Below are 17,598 nucleotides of genomic sequence, written 5' to 3' on the forward strand. Positions count from 1 at the left end.
CCCAAGGCCCAGGGGGTGCATCAGAACATTTTCATCACCTTTCACAATCACCAATGGGACAAGGCAGGGATGTCCTCTGTCCCCTCTCTTATACATCCTAGTGATGGAGCACCTGCTCTCATCAATTCGCCATAACCCCAATATTAGGTGGATTGAGGTGGGAGGCACCGAGTACAAGTGCTCTCTATTTGCTGATGATGTCCTAGTATATATCACTCAATCACATATATCCATCCATGCTGTTATGGCTGAAATAGATCACTTTGTTACATGGTCAAATTTTAAAATCAATGCAGCGAAGTCTGAGGCCCTCGATGTCTCCCTCCCCAGATCCATATAGGATTCCATCCAGTCCAACTTTCCCTTTGCCTGGCCCTCACAGGGTATCAAATACTTAGGAACTCCTATTCATAGAGACCTCTCCCATCTATGTTATCTTAATTTTGGGCCCTTTATTGAACAACTCCATACAGACCACGGTTGGCAAGTTAGAAATGTAAGATTCACTACGTGAACCACTGGTGTTTTGTGGAAAAGCACATGTACACTGTGTTCCAAATTATTATGCAAAAAGTGTTTAGGAGTGATAAGGGAAGAATTTGTTTGTTTGTCAGTTAAACTCATTGATGGTGATGTGTGTCAGGGCTCTTTATATCACTGTAAGCAATTGCAGACACCTGTGCTAATTAGTTTGGCAGGTGTGTCCAATGAAAGGCAAGACTACTTATGAAGGCTGTCTCACATTATTAAGCAGCCTACATTTTCTGCCAAAATGGGAAAGAAAAAGGATGTGTCGGCTGCTGAGAAGCAACAAATTGTGGAGTGTTTAGTAGTGTTGAGCCACCCCCGTAGTGTTCGAGTTCGGTTCGGTTCGTCGAACACCCGTGTGTTCGCCGAACTGTTCGTCGAACTGTTCGTCGAACTGTTCGTCGAGCACCTTCGAACACCGTTAAAACCAATGGCAGGCAAACAAAAACACATAGAAACACATAGAAAACACCTTCAAAGGTGTCCAAAAGCTGACAAACTGCTCAGAAGACACAACTAACACATGGAAAAGTGACAAGTACATATAGTCATGCGAAAAGAAAAGAGGTGGAGGAGTAAAAGGAGGGGGAGACACAGATATAGGCATGTCATGCCCTTCTAAAATCCAAAAAGTGAGAAGCCGAGACGGCCAGTCCGCTCCTGCCCGTGCCACCTCCGTGTCGCCGGGTTTGTGCCAGAGCCGCGGTGAACCCTGACGGCCAGCCCCCCTCTCCCAATACTGGTGCCTGTCCGCTGGTGGGTCGAGAGAGCCCCCCTGTGGTGGAGGCAGCTCTAAGCTTTTTAATTTAAATTGTCCCTCTAATTTGAATGAATACACTTTAAATCCATTTACAAGGATCTATTGGAGGGCAAGTCTCATGCCAGCAGCTGCGTAATTCCAGCTCCAGTAGCGTCCACTAAAGCTGCTGCAGTTAAAAAGCTTTTATAAGGATCGAGCTCGGCTGTCCACCGCAAGGCATCCTAGTGCCAGTCCCAGCCCCTATGCCTTGGGGTGCCTCCTGATGCTCTTCACTAAGTATCCCGTGGTCCCGAAGCATTTCCTTTGAAAAAATTAAGTGTCCAAACTACAGGTGGTGTAGCTTGCTTAACAGCCGGGATAATCCGCTGACTAGCAGACACTGCTACTAGGCACAAAGTATTTCCTGGGCTAGATGCAGTTAAAAATTTGTAAGTAGATACTCTCGTTGGATGCTGAGAAAGCATTCCATAGAGTCTCCTGGCACGCCATATATGATTCTCTTAAAAAGCTTGGGGTAGGGGTCTAGGGGACCCTTTTATAGCCAAAATCACGGCCCTGTATCACAATACGTCACCTAGGCTGAAGATAAATGGAACTGTAGCACCGAGGGCTCGGTTGCTACAGACATATTGCACCTCACCCAGAGGTGTGATATCTCACTCTCAGATAAGGATGGAGTGTGGATCAGGACCCGACACCTGCATGCATTACACCACATTGCCGTGGGGCAGGGCGACCAATATGCCCCTGAGATGGGCACGACAGTCCCTGTCCCTGGCTGGAGTGGGGGGAGGGAACACTGAGGAAGGGGAACCCTGCAGTGCAGGAGCAGGGAGGAAGCAGTTCCTGGGTGCATTGAGAAGGGAGTATAAAAGGTGGGCACCATCTTAGTTCAGTGCAGAGAAGTCTGAGCAGAAGTGGCAGGGAGCAGGGGCTCTGCATGAGCTCTGCTCCGGAGGCGGGCCTAGTAACAGAGGCCCAGGCCTGCAAGAGGGAGAAGGAAGGAAGAGGAGCGGAGAAGGCTCCAGGAACGAGGAATGAAGGGATCCCAGGGGTGCGGACGGGCGAGTCGCCACCGCACGCCCGAATCCACCTGCGTGGAGGGGTCAGGCCAAAGGGGGAGACCGGTCCCCGAACTAGTGGAGGCAGGAAACGACCCTCAGCTAGAAACCGGAGGCTCTGACATTTTATGTGGCGCAGCCCCTTGCTCCACCCGCTAGGAAGGCACCACATAGGGTCAGGGAAACTGGCGCCAAGTTTACCAAGAGGAGGCCCGAGGCAGCCGGACAGAAGTGTTGGTAAGAAAGGCCAGACAAAGGACACACAAAGGGTGTCCTGTGAAGCGCTCCAAAGTTATCTGGGAGTTGTCTGAGCCCCTCACCTGGTGAGCACAGTACGACGTGGGCAGCCGTTACCTGCAGACGTGGTCTGGATAATAAGAACTGTGAGTAAAGGCCCTGAACTGCATCACTGACTCCGTGTCGTTACTGCTGCTGCCCTGCACCATCACCCCCATCCTCCGCATACACTGCCCTGAGGCTATACTCCTCCCGTGGGGAGTTATGCTACGCTCTGCTGCACCCACAACACCAGCCTTAACGGTCTGCCCTGTAGCGGCGGTTCACTCTGACCGCAATCCACGGGTGGCGTAGTCGGACATTTAAACATCAAAACCACATAAATAGTTCCGCCACTGGTTTGACCGCCCTGAGCCACGGAACCGGATCGCCGCCACGAAGACTACAACCACCAGCATCCACCAAAAAGGGTCCGGCTCCGGGTGTCCCAAGGCCCAGGGGGTGCGTCAGAACATTTTCATCACCTTTCACAATCACCAATGGGACAAGGCAGGGATGTCCTCTGTCCCCTCTCTTATACATCCTAGTGACGGAGCACCTGCTCTCATCAATTCGCCATAACCCCAATATTAGGTGGATTGAGGTGGGAGGCACCGAGTACAAGTGCTCTCTATTTGCTGATGATGTCCTAGTATATATCACTCAATCACATATATCCATACCTGCTGTTATGGCTTAAATAGATCACTTTGTTACATGGTAAAATTTTAAAATCAATGCAGCGAAGTCTGAGGCCCTCGATGTCTCCCTCCCTAAATCCATATAGGATTCCATCCAGTCCAACTTTCCCTTTGCCTGGCCCTCACAGGGTATCAAATACTTAGGAATTCCTATTCATAGAGACCTCTCCCATCTATGTTATCTTAATTTTGGGCCCTTTATTGAACAATTCCATACAGACCACGGTTGGCAAGTTAGAACTGTAAGATTCACTACGTGAACCACTGGTGTTTTGTGGAAAAGCACATGTACACCGCGTTCCAAATTATTATGCAAAAAGTGTTTAGGAGTGATAAGGGAAGAATTTGTTTGTTTGTCAGTTAAACTCATTGATGGTGATGTGTGTCAGGGCTCTTTATATCACTGTAAGCAATTGCAGACACCTGTGCTAATTAGTTTGGCAGGTGTGTCCAATGAAAGGCAAGACTACTTAAGAAGGCTCTCTCACATTATTAAGCAGCCTACATTTTCTGCCAAAATGGGAAAGAAAAAGGATGTGTCGGCTGCTGAGAAGCAACAAATTGTGGAGTGTTTAGGTCAAGGCATGACTACAATCAACATTGTGCGATGATCAGGATGAAGTGTCTTGGCAATCAAGAAGTATGTAGCTGATTCACAGTACACACGTGTGCGTGCTGATAAGGGCAAATTGAGGACTCTTTCCTACAGGCAATTACGTCAGGTTGAAAGAGCAGCGGCAAAAAAGCCTTGTCATAGCAGCAGACAAGTTTTTGAAGCTGCTTGTGCCTCCAACGTCCCCCGAACAACAAGATGCAGGGTCCTTCAGAGGTTTGCAGCTGTGCATAAGCCATCCTGTCGACCTCCTCTATCCACTTCACACAAGCAGAAACGGCTCCAGTGGGCCAAACATTACATGAAGACTGATTTCAAAACTGTTTTGTTCACGGATGAGTGCCGTGCAGCGCTCGATGGTCCAGATGGATGGAGTGGAGGATGGCTGGTTGATGGACACCCCACGCAAACACGGCTACAACGCCAACAAGGAGGAGGTGGAGTAATGTTTTGGGCTGGAATCATGGGGAGAGAGATTGTCGGCCCCTTTAGGATCCCTGAAGGCGCTAAAGATGAACTCCATAATGTATGTGGATTTTCTCAAACAGCACTTCCTGCCATGGTTCAAGAAGAAGAACCGTGCATTTCACAGCAAGATCATTTTTTTTGCATGATAATGCACCATCTCATGCTGCACATAAAACATCTGCATCTCTGGCTGATATGGGCATAAAAGGGGACAAACTTATGGTGTGACCCCCATGCTCCCCTGACCTCTACCCCTTTCAGAACCTCTGGAGCATCATCAAAAGGAGTGTCTATGATGGCGGGAGGCAGTTCACATCTAAGCAACAGCTCTGGGAGGGTATTCTGTCCTCATGCAAAACAATTGAAGCAGAAACCATCCAAAACCTGACAAATTCAATGGACGAGAGAGTTCAGAAGCTCCTTTCGAACAAGGGGTCCTATGTGAAAATGTAACATCACCTAGAATAAAGTTTTGAGTTGAAAACTGTTTGATTTCAGTTTCTAATAACCTGCTAATGCTTATAATTTCAAAAATGACCATTTTTTTGGTCTTTATTAAAATGAAAAGGTTGATCGAAAAGTTTGGGGGATCTAAGAGTGTGGCAACCCAGTAGTCATGATTACTTCGAATTCTGACAATATGAGGGTCATGTTGCAGGTAGTGCAGCAAGAAGGCACTTATGTGTCTTGCGCATCTCGGAGCCCCAAAATTATTTTCCGGGCTAAATGCAGCTTAAATTTTAAAATTAATTTTAAATCTGGTGGAGCTTAGTATAGATGGCCTAATAGGATCAGTGCTGCACACTGCTACAAAGCCAAAATTATTTTCCAGTCAAGATACAGATAAACATGATTAGTAATTTTAAATCTGGTGGAGCTTATTATAGATGGCCTAATAGAATCAGTGCTGCACACTGCTACAAAGCCCAAATTATTTTCCAGTCAAGATACAGATAAACATGATTAGTAATTTTAAATTTGGTGGAGCTTATTATAGATGGCCTAATAGAATCAGTGCTGCACACTGCTACAAAGCCCAAATTATTTTCCAGCCAAGATACAGATAAACATGATTAGTAATTTGAAAGCTTAAAACGGTTGATAGGGTGATTTTAACCAATCATCAAGCTTTTACTCTCCACAGGATGACACAGGGGTAGAAAAGTCATTTCGGATCCATGATTTGTTCATCTTTCTGAACGTGAGTCTGTCTACATTATCAGTGGAGAGCCGCATGCGCTTATCTGTCAGCACACCACCAGCAGCGCTGAACACACGTTCAGACAGAACGCTGGCTGCGGGGCATGACAAGATCTCCAAGGCGTAAGTGGCTAGCTCCGGCCATTTATCCAGATTGGAAGCCCAAAAAGAGCAAGGTTCCAGTGACACAGTCATGGCTTCAATGTTTACTTCGAGATACTCCTGTACCATCGTCTCTAGGCGTTGACTATGTGTCAGACTTCTTGTCTCCTGTGGCCTTGCAAAGGATGGGCTAAAAAAGTGGTGAAATGATTCCGCAAAATTGATGTTACCAGCAGATACTGTGGTTCTGTTACGGTTTGAGTGCTGAACACTTGACGGTCCCACGGTTGGCAAGTTGGAACTGTGAGATTCACTACGTGCACCACTGGTGTTTTGTGGAAAAGCACATGAAAGATTCTGCAACAGTCTCTGCTGATACTCCTGCATGCGTGCATTCCTTTCTATGGCAGGAATCATTTCTGCAAATTTACTTTTGTACCGGGGATCTAACAGTGTGGCAACCCAGTAGTCAGGATTATTTCTAATTCTCACAATTCGAGGGTCATGTTGCAGGTAGTGCAGCAAGAAGGCACTCATGTGTGTTGCGCATCCAGGAGCACCAAGTCCCTGTTGTGTTGGTGGCGAGGTAACAATCATGCTTCCTTCCTCTGTCCTCTCCCCCCAACCTCGCACAACAGAAATGTGATCAAGGTCTCCCTCATCTGATGAGTCTTCCATCAGTTCGTCCTCCACTTCTTCCTGGGCTCCTGCACCTTCCTCACTAGTTTGGCTGCTACCATGCACCCTGGTAAAACCATCTCCCCCACCGTCACATGCCTGCCGCCTTGGTGCTGCCGACCGTCTGGACCTTGCAGATGTTAGCCCTTCCGCATACAACTCCTCCTCTACTTCCTCCACCTCCTCTTGTGCCACCACCTGACTCCGAATTCTGTTTAACATGTGCTCCAGCATGTAAATCACTGAAATAGTCATGCTGATAATGGCATCGTCAGCACTAAACATCTTCGTTGCCATTTCAAAAATGTGCAGAAGGGTGCATAGGTCCCTGATCTGAGACCACTCCTCCAGCGTGATTTTCCCCACCTCTGGATCTCGTTGGCCCAGGCTATAAGTCAGAACGTATTGCACCAGGGCTTGTCGGTGCTGCCACAGTCGCTGCAACATGTGCAGAGTTGAATTCCACCGGGTAGGCACATCGCATTTTAGCCGGTGAAGTGGCAGGCCCAACGACTTCTGTAGAGATGTAAGTCGCTGAGCTGCGGGATGCGAACGGCGGAAGTGAGCACACAGCGACCGTGCCCTCTGCAGAAGGCCATCTAGTCTGGGATAGTGGGCTAAAAATTGCTTGACAACCAGGTTCAACACGTGAGCCATACAAGGCACGTGTGTGACATTGCCCCGGAGAAGGGCCGCACCCAGGTTTGCAGCATTGTCGCACACGGCCTTCCCTGGTTTCAGGTCCAGTGGCGACAACCATTCATGAAATTGGTTCTCCAGAGCTGACCACAACTCCTCAGCTGTGTGACTCACATTTCCCAGACATTTCAAAGTAAAAACCGCCTGATGACGTTGAGCCCTACTGCCAGCATAGTAAGGAGGTGTGCAGGATCCCTTCTGCGCAGTTAAAAAGCTTGTGGCATGACCAGACAGGCTTTGGGTGCAGGTGGAAGACCAAGAGGAGGTTGAGGAGGCAGAATCAGTGGAGGAACTTTGACATAAAGAGGATTGACGCACAACTCGTGGGGACGGCAAGACTTGGACAGCAGCCCCTTGTCCTGCTGTCACCATAGTTACCGAGTGCCCAGTCAGCGACATGTAACGCCCCTGTCCATGCCTACTCGTCCAAGTGTCTGTGGTGAAATGCACCCTGTCACACACAGAGTTTCTCAAAGAAGCGGTGATGTTGTGTGCGACATGCTGATGGAGCGCAGGCACACCTTTCTTTGAGAAGTAGTGCCGACTGGGCATCTGGTACTGGGGCACTGCGACGGACATAAGGTCTCGAAAATCCTCTGTGTCCACCAGGCGGAAAGGCAGCATTTCTGTAGCCAAGAGCTTGCAGATGGTGAAATTCAACCTCTTAGCTTTCTCATGGCTAGGAGGAAATGGTCTTTTACTTGTCCACATCTGAGGGACCGAGGGCTGGCTATTGTGCTTAGACGGGGTTGATAAGGGTGTACCCGGCAAACTGCCGGTCTGTGAGGAAGATGCAGGCGGACATGTTAGGTTGCCTTGATCCAAAGGTGGTGCTATCGATGTCGGACAGCGCTCAACACCAGCTGGTGTTACCACCTCCAAAGAAAATGATGACCTGCCAATCACGCTGGCTGTTCCGGGTAAAGAGGTGGCAGGTCTGCGCCCCAAAACAGGTGTGACTTCCCACTGCAACTTATGCTTCATGTCCATGTGCCGGTTCAGAAAATTCATGAAATAATTTAAAAAAAATTGATGTGGGGCTTCGTCCTATATTTGTGTCCAGCCAGGTACAGCAGGCAGGAACGGGCTGCCCCCAACCACCAGCTGCCTATTTGTACCTGGCCGGACACGACAATATAGGGAAGCCCTTTTTTAAAAAAATTATTTCATGAAATAATTAAAAATAAATTGACGTGGAGCTTCGCACTATATTTGTGTCCAGCCAGGTACAGCAGGCAGGAACGGGCTGCCCCCAACCACCAGCTGCCTATTTGTACCTGGCCGGACACAACAAAATAGGGAAGCCCTTTTTTTCTTAATTATTTCATGAATTTCATGAAATAATTTAAAAGAAAAATACGTGGGGCTTCGCCCTATTTTTGTGTCCAGCCAGGTACAACTAGGCAGCTGGGGGCTGGAATCTGCAGCGCAGGGAGGCCCAAGCTTTCTGGGCCCCACCCGCTGCAAATTGCAGTCCGCAGCCGCCCCGGAAAATGGCGCGTTCATAGAAGCGCCATCTTCTGGCGCTGTACCCAACTCATCCAGGGCCCTGGTGCGGTGGCTCACTGGGTAATAAAGGGGTTAAGGCCAGCTTGGCATTATTAGCTGGCCCTAAGCCCGAAATTCATTGGGTCACGCCAATATTAGACATGACCACCATGAATTTCTAGTAAAGAATTTAAAAAAAACACAACACCCAGAATAAAGTCCTTTAATTGAAATAAAGACACAATTCTTTATTGTTCTAAATTAAACTATACTTACCATCACGCCCATTTAAGCTGAAGCCAACGATCTCCTGCAATAAAAGAAAATTAATAAACCAACCTCATCCTTACCTTCCCATGGATCCCACGACAGCTTAAGCTCTGCTACATCGAGATGACAGGCTGGACCGCAGCAGAACGCTGCCATCCAGCCTGTCATCCCGCAAACACTGAGAAGCGCAGGCATTCTTGCGCTACTTAGTGTCTCTCTGTGACGGCATAAAGATGAGCCGAGTTCATGTCCAATGAACTCAGCTCACCTCATGCACGTCACTGACAGCGTGGGAGAATTCTCCTGCACTCAGCGCTTCAGCGTGAGAATTCTCCCACGCTGTCAGTGACGTACATGAAGTGAGCTGAGTTCATTGGACATGAGCTCACCTCATGCACGTCACTGACAGCGTGGGGAAATTCTCACGCTGAAGCGCTGAGTGCAGGAGAATTTTCCCACGCTGTCAGTGACGTGCATGAGGTGAGGTCATGTCCAATGAACTCGGCTCACCTCATGCACGTCACTGACAGCGTGGGAAAATTCTCCTGCACTCAGCGCTTTAGGGTGAGAATTCTCCCACGCTGTCAGTGACGTGCATGTGGTGAGCCGAGTTCATTGTCGGCTCATCTGGATGCCGTCACAGAGAGACACTGAGGAGCGCAAGCATGCCTGCGCTTCTCAGTGTCTGCGGGATGACAGGCAGGATGGCAGCGTTCTGCTGCGGTCCAGCCTGTCATCTCAATGTAGCAGAGCTGGAGCCGTCGTGGGAACCATGGAAAGGTAAGGATGATGTTGGTTTATTATTTTTCTTTTATTGCAGGAGATCGTTGGCTTCAGCTGGAATGGGCGTGACGGTAAGTATGGTTTAATTTAGAACAATAAAGAATTGTGTGTTTATTTTAATTAAAGGACTTTATTCTGGGTGTTTGTGGTTTTTTTTTAACTTTCACTATGGGGTTAGTAATGGGGGTGTCTTAAAGATGCCTCTCCATTACTAACCTGGGCTTGATGTCAGCTGGCATTATAAGCTGACATCAACCCCAGCCCTATTACCCCACTGCCACCGCCACAGGGCAGTGGGAAGAGCGAGGCTAAGTGCCAGAATTGGCACATCCTATGGATGCGCCATTTCTGGGGCGGCTGACGGCTGGTGTTTCTAGCCTGGGAGGGGGCCAATATTCATGGCTCCCTTCCTGGGCTATTAATATCATCCCCCAGCTGTCTGCCTAGCCTTTGCTAGCTATTAAAATAGGGTGGACCCCACGTCATTTTTTTTGGGGGGTCCCCCATTTTAATAGCTAGTAAGGGCTAGGTATTCAGCTGGAGGCTGATATTAGTAGCCTGGGAAGCTCCGTGGGTATTACCCCCTTCCCAGGCTTCAAACATCTGCCCCAGCGGTCTGCTTAACCTCCGCTAGAGACTAAAATTAAGGGGAACCCCACGCCAATTTTTTTTTAAATAAATCCTTCATTTTAACACTAAATGACAAGTACAGTAATCAACACTATCACTGTACTTCATATATATGTGACTGACATGTTTCTATCTATCTAATCTATGTATGATTTTCTATTCCTTCTATTCTAAATTGTCGGATACCGCTGCTGAATTGCCGGCCGGCTTTCTTAAAGAGACGGTGCATGAAAACACTATTATTTTTTTAAATAAATCCTTTACACTAAATGACAAGTACAGTTACCAACACTGTCACTGTGCTTCCTATATGTGTGACTGACATGTTTCTATCTATCTAATCTATGTGTGAAGCTCTATTCTGTCTGTTATAAATTGTCGGGTAGAGATGCTGAATTGCCGGCCGGCTTTTTAAAAGAGACGGTGCATGAAAACACTATTATTTTTTTAAATAAATCCTTTACACTAAATGACAAGTACAGTAACCAACACTGTCACAGTACTTCATATATATGTGACTGACATGTTTCTATCTATCTAATCTATGCGTGAAGCTCTATTCTGTCTGTTATAAATTGTCGGGTACAGATGCTGAATTGCCGGCCGGCTTTTTTAAAGAGACGGTGCATGAAAACACTATTATTTTTTTAAATAAATCCTTTACACTAAATGACAAGTACAGTAAGCAACACTGTCCCTGTACTTCATATATATGTGACTGACATGTTTCTATCTATCTAATCTATGTGTGAAGCTCTATTCTTTCTGTTGTAAATTGTCGGGTACCGGTGTATGCGCTGATGAATTGCCGGCTTTTCGCATAATACATTCTACATTATTCTTAGTTGTTTTACTTCATGTAGAATTAACCTACAAGGAAAGAAAGGGTTTATTTTCATTCCGATATTAGTGTCCCATTGACTTGCATTGGTTTCCGATATCGGAATCGGCGATATCCGATACTTTTTGAGTATCGGTCATATCCAATCCGATACGATATTTTCTGATATCGGAAGGTATCGCTCAACACTATTTATAAGATTTTAATTTATAACATTCTACTAAAAGACACTTTTTTAGACACTGCGCTGACAGATAGCAACATAATTTCTATTTTAATCCAGACATGGTTTTAGTAATGAAAAAGTTGCTTGACCCTGGTGTGATTTGAACACGCAACCTTCTGATCTGAAGTCAGACGCGCTACCGTTGCACCACAAGATCATTCGAACAGAAACTTTCCGCCCATAATTCACATGAAAAGTATGTGAAGAAATCGCGCAAACCTTCTCGAAATTTGCTACATTTGCTCACAGACTGAAAATGACATAAACAAGGACGAATGAACATCTTGATATTGGGAATGCAGGGTTTTCCTGTTTAAAATTTAGAATCTCGTCAAGAACCCTTTTTTCTTATGGATTCAAAGATGACAATGCTATGATCAAAGTGAAAGGAGATCCCGACGTGCCTAAAATATTCAATGTTTTGCTTTTGTTCCCCGAAGATTTTTCTCATCAAAGAATTTTTTGTAAGATATTAATCTATAACATTCAACTAAAAGACACTTTTTTAGACACTGTGCTGACAGATAGCAACAAAGTTTCAATTTTAATCCAGACATGGGTTAAGTTATGAAAAAGTTTTTTGACCCTGACATGATTTGAACACGCAACCTTCTGATAAGGAGTCAGACGCGCTACAGTTGCGCCACGAGATCATATGGAAAGTAAATTTCGGCCCATAATATAACTCACTTAAAAAGTGCATGAAGAAATCGTGGCACACCTTCTCGAAATTTGCTACTTTTACTTACAGACTGAAAAAGACATAAACAAGGACGAATGAATATATTGGTATTGGGAATGGAGGGTTTTCCAGTTTAAAATTCAGAGTCTAGTAAACAACCCTTTTTTCTTATGGATTCAAAGATGACAATGCTATGATCAAAGTGAAAGGAGATCGCAAAGTGCCTTAAATATTCAATGTTTTGATTTTGCTTCCTGATTATTTTTCTCATCAAATAGTTGTTTATGAGATATTAATCTATAACATTCAACTAAAAGACAATTTTTCAGACACTGTGCTGACAGAAAGCAACAAACCTTCAATTTTATTCCAGACATGGGTTAAGTTATGAAAAAGTTTCTTGACCCCAATGTGATTTGAATACACAACCTTCTGAACTGGAGGCAGACGCGCTACCGTTGCGCCACGAGGTCATACAAAAAGAAGCTTTCCGCCCATAATATAACGCACGTGAAAAGTGCATGAAGAAATCGTGGCACACCTTCTCAAAATTTTCTACTTTTACTCACAGACTGAAAGAGACATAAACAAGGATGAATAAACATCTTGATATTGGGAATGCAGGGTTTTCCAGTTTAAAATTCAGAGTCTAGTAAAGAACCCTTTTTTCTTATGGATTCAAAGATGACAATGCTATGATCAAAGTGAAAAGAGATCCAAACGTGCCTTAAATATTCAAAGTTTTGATTTCGCTTCCTTATGATTTTTCTCATCAAATAATTGTTTATAAGATATTAATCTATAACATTCAACTAAACGACACTTTTTCAGACACTGTGCTGACAGATAGCAACACAGTTTCAATTTTAATCCAGACATGGGTTAAGTTATGAAAAAGTTTTTTGACCTCGACGTGATTTGAACACACAACCTTCTGATCTGGAGTCAGATGTGCTACCGTTGCACCACGAGGTCACACGATAAGAACTTTTCTGACCATAATTCACATGAAAAGTGTTGAAGAAATCGTGGCACATCTCGAAATTTGCTACTTTTACTCACAGACTGAAAAAGACATAAACAAGGACGAATGAACATCTTGATATTGGGAATGCAGGGTTTTCCAGTTTAAAATTCAGAGTCTAGTAAAGAACCCTTTTTTCTTATGGATTCAAAGATGACAATGCTATGATCAAAGTGAAAGGAGATCCCAACGTGCCTTAAATATTCAATGTTTTGATTTTGCTTCCTGATTATTTTTCTCATGAAATAATTGTTTATAAGATATTAATATATAACATTCAACTAAAACACACTTTTTCAGACACTGTGCTGACAGATAGCAACACAGCTTCAATTTTAATCCAGACATGGGTTAAGTTATGAAAAAGTGTTTTGATCCTGATGTGATTTGAACAAACAACCTTCTGATCTGGAGTCAGAATTGCTACTGTTGCGCCACGAGGTCATATTAAAAGTGACTTTCCGCCCATAATATAACTCACTTAAAAGGTGCATGAAGAAATCGTGGCACACCTTCTCAAAATTTGCTACTTTTACTTACAGACTGAAAAAGAAATTAACAAGGGTGAATGAACATCTTGATATTGGGAATGCAGGGTTTTCCAGTTTAAAATTCAGAGTCTAGTAAAGAACCCTTTTTTCTTATTGATTCAAAGATGACAATGCTATGATCAAAGTGAAAAGAGATCCCAATGTGCCTTAAATATTCAATGTTTTGATTTCGTTTCCCTATGATTTTTCTCATCAAATAATTGTTTATAAGATATTAATTTATAACATTCAACTAAAAGACACATTTTCAGACACTGTGCTAACAGATAGCAACACAGCTTCAATTTTAATCCAGACATGGGTTAAATTATGAAAATTTTTTTGACCCCGACATGATTTGAACACGCAACCTTCTGATCTGGAGTCAGACTCGCTACCGTTGCGCCACGATGTCATATGAGAAGTAATTTTCCACCCATAATATAACTCACTTAAAAAGTGCATGAAGAAATCGTGGCACACCTTCTCCAAATTTGCTACTTTTACTAACAGACTGAAAAAGACATAAACAAGGACGAATGAATATCTTGGTATTGGGAATGCAGGGTTTTCCAGTTTAAAATTTAGAGTCTAGTAAAGAACCGTTTTTTCTTATGGATTCAAAGATGACAATGCTATGATCAAAGTGAAAGGAGATCCCAACGTGCCTTAAATATTCAATGTTTTGATTTCGCTTCCTGATTATTTTTCTCATCAAATAATTGTTTATAAGATATTAATCTATAACATTCAACTAAAAGACACTTTTTCAGACACTGTGCTGACAGATAGCAACACAGTTTAAATTTTAATCCAGAGATGGGTTAAGTTATGAAAAAGTTTTCTAACCCCAACATGATTTGAACACGAAATCTTCTGATATGGAGTCAGACGCGCTACCGTTGCACCACAAGATGAGCTAAAAAGAAATTTCCGCCCATAATGTAACTCACGTAAAAAGTGCATGAAGAATTCGTGGCACACCCTCTCGAAATTTGCTACTTTTACTCACAGACTGAAAAAGACATAAACACGGATGAATGAACATCTTGATATTGGGAATGCAGGGTTTTCCAGTTTAAAATTCAGAGTCTAGTAAAGAACCCTTTTTTCTTATGGATTCAATGATGACAATGCTATGATCAAAGTGAAAAAAGATCCCAACGTGCCTTAAATATTCAATGTTTTGATTTCGCTTCCCTATGATTTTTCTCATCAAATAATTGTTTATAAGATATTAATTTATAACATTCAACTAAAAGACACTTTTTTAGACACAGCGCTGACAGATAGCAACACAGTTTCAATTTTAATCCAGACATGGGTTAAGTAATGAAAAAGTTGCTTCACCCTGGTGTGATTTGAACACACTACCTTCTGATATGGAGTCAGACGCGCTACCTTTGCACCACAAGATCATTGGAAAAGATACTTTCCACCCATAATTCACATGAAAAGTGTATGAAGAAATCGCGCAAACCTTCTCGAAATTTGCTACTTTTGCTCCCAGACTGAAAATGACATAAACAAGGACGAATGAACATCTTGATATTGGGAATGCAGGGATTTACAGTTTAAAATTAAGAATCTAGTAATGAAGCCTTTTTTCTTATGGTTTCAAAGATGACAATGCTATGATCAAAGTGAAAAGAGATACCGAAGTGCATTAAATATTCAATGTTTTGATTTCGTTTCACGATGATTTTTCTCATAAAAGAATTGTTTATAAGATGTTAATCTATAACATTCAACTAAAAAACACTTTTTTAGACAATGCGCCGACAGATAGCGATACAGTTTCAATTTTAATCCAGACATGGGTTAAGTAATGAAAAAATTGCTTGACCCTGGCGTGATTTGAACACACAACCTTCTGATCTGGAGTTAGACGCGCTACCGTTGCACCACAAGATCATATGGAAAGAAAGTTTCCGCCCATAATTCACGTGAAAAGTGTATGAAGAAATCGCGCAAACCTTCTCGAAATTTGCTACTTTTGCTCACAGACTGAAAATGACATAAACAAGGACGAATGAGCATCTTGATATTGGGAATGCAGGGTTTTCCTGTTTAAAATTTAGAATCTAGTAAATAACCCTTTTTTCTTATGGATTCAAAGATGACAATGCTATGATCAAAGTTAAAGGAGATCCCGATGTGCCTTAAATATTCAATGTTTTGATTTTGTTCCCCGATGATTTTTCTCATCAAAGAATTGTTTGTAAGATATTAATCTATAACATTCAACTAAAAGACACTTTTTTAGACACTGTGCTGACAGATAGCAACACAGATTTAGTTTTAATCCAGACATGGGTTGAGTTATGAAAAAGTTTTTTGACCCCGACGTGATTTGAACACGCAACCTTCTGATCTGGAGTCAGACGCGCTACTGTTGCGCCACGAAGTCATATGAAAAAAAACTTTCCGCCAATAATATAACTCACTTAAAAAGTGCATGAAGAAATCGTGGCACACCTCGAAATTTGCTACTTTTACTTACAGACTGAAAAAGACATAAACAAGGATGAATGAACATCTTGATACTGGGAATGCAGGGTTTTCCAGTTTAAAATTCAGAGTCTAGTAAAGAACCCATTTTTCTTATGGATTCAAAGATGACAATGCTATGATCAAAGTGAAAAAAAATCCCAACATGCCTTAAATATTCAATGTTTTGATTTCGCTTCCCTATGATTTTTCTCATCAAATAATTGTTTATAAGATATTAATTTATAACATTCAACTAAAAGACACTTTTTCAGACACTGTGCTGACAGATAGCAACACAGCTTCAATTTTAATCCAGACATGGGTTAAGTTATGAAAATGTTTCTTGACCCCGACGTGATTTGAACACGCAACCTTCTGATATGGAGTCAGACACGCTACCGTTGCGCCACGAAGTCATATGAAAAAAAACTTTCCGCCAATAATATAACTTACTTAAAAAGTGCATGAAGAAATCGTGGCACACCTCCTCGAAATTTGCTACTTTTACTTACAGACTGAAAAAGACATAAACAAGGACGAATGAACATCTTGATATTGGGAATGCAGGGATTTCCAGTTTAAAATTTAGAATCTAGTAATGAACCCTTTTTTCTTATGGTTTCAAAGATGACAATGCTATGATGAAAGTGAAAAGAGATCCCGAAGTGCATTAAATATTCAATGTTTTGATTTCGTTTCCTGATGATTTTTCTCATCAAAGAATTGTTTATAAGATATTAATCTATAACATTCAACTAAAAGACACTTTTTCAGAAACTGCGCCGACAGATAGCAACACAGTTTCAATTTCAATGCATACATGGGTTAAGTAATGAAAAAGTTGCTTGACCCTGGCATGACTTGAACACACAACCTTCTGATCTGGAGTCAGACGTGCTACCGTTGCGCCACAAGATCATACGAAAAGAAACTTTCCGCCCATAATTCACGTGAAAAGTGTATGAAGAAATTGCGCAAACCTTCTCGAAATTTGCTACTTTTGCTCACAGAATGAAAATGACATAAACAAGGACGAATGAACATCTTGATATTGGGAATGCACGGTTTTCCTGTTTAAAATTTAGAATGTAGTAAAGAACCCTTTTTTCTTATGGATTCAAAGATGACAATGCTGTGATCAAAGTGAAAGGAGATCCCGACGTGCCTTAAATATTCAATATTTTGATTTTGTTCCCCGATGATTTTTATCATTAAAGAATTGTTTGTAAGATATTAATCTATAACATTCAACTAAAAGACACTTTTTTAGACACTGTGCTGACAGATAGCAACACAACTTTAGTTTTAATCCAGACATGGGTTAAGTTATGAAAAACTTATTTGACCCTGACGTGATTTGAACACGCAACCATCTGATATGGAGTCAGACGCGCTACCGTTGCGCCACGAGATCGTACAAAAAGTAGCTTTCCACCCATAATATAACTCACATAAAAAGTGCATGAAGAAATCATGGCACACCTTCTCGAAATTTGCTACTTTTACTTACAGACTGAAAAAGACATAAACAAGGACGAATGAACA

The 17,598-nt window shown here is 42.9% G+C and overlaps 4 non-coding genes across 4 annotated transcripts; all 4 read right to left on the reverse strand.

Moving 5' to 3' along the window:
* Nucleotides 1–12,909: 12,909 nt before the first annotated feature.
* TRNAW-CCA (transfer RNA tryptophan (anticodon CCA)) lies at nucleotides 12,910–12,981 on the reverse strand. The gene has a single exon. It is a non-coding gene; the product is annotated as a tRNA-Trp (tRNA).
* A 2,421-nt stretch (nucleotides 12,982–15,402) lies between these two features.
* Nucleotides 15,403–15,474, reverse strand: TRNAW-CCA (transfer RNA tryptophan (anticodon CCA)). Its single transcript has one exon. It is a non-coding gene; the product is annotated as a tRNA-Trp (tRNA).
* Nucleotides 15,475–15,898: 424 nt separating this feature from the next.
* On the reverse strand, nucleotides 15,899–15,970 carry TRNAW-CCA (transfer RNA tryptophan (anticodon CCA)). The gene has a single exon. It is a non-coding gene; the product is annotated as a tRNA-Trp (tRNA).
* A 427-nt stretch (nucleotides 15,971–16,397) lies between these two features.
* TRNAW-CCA (transfer RNA tryptophan (anticodon CCA)) lies at nucleotides 16,398–16,469 on the reverse strand. Its single transcript has one exon. It is a non-coding gene; the product is annotated as a tRNA-Trp (tRNA).
* Between the last annotated feature and the right edge of the window lie 1,129 nt (nucleotides 16,470–17,598).

This window comes from Phyllobates terribilis, unplaced genomic scaffold (assembly GCF_046119375.1).
Source record: "Phyllobates terribilis strain yellow unplaced genomic scaffold, ASM4611937v1 Scaffold_11__3_contigs__length_659146591, whole genome shotgun sequence".
Classification (NCBI taxonomy): domain Eukaryota; kingdom Metazoa; phylum Chordata; class Amphibia; order Anura; family Dendrobatidae; genus Phyllobates; species Phyllobates terribilis.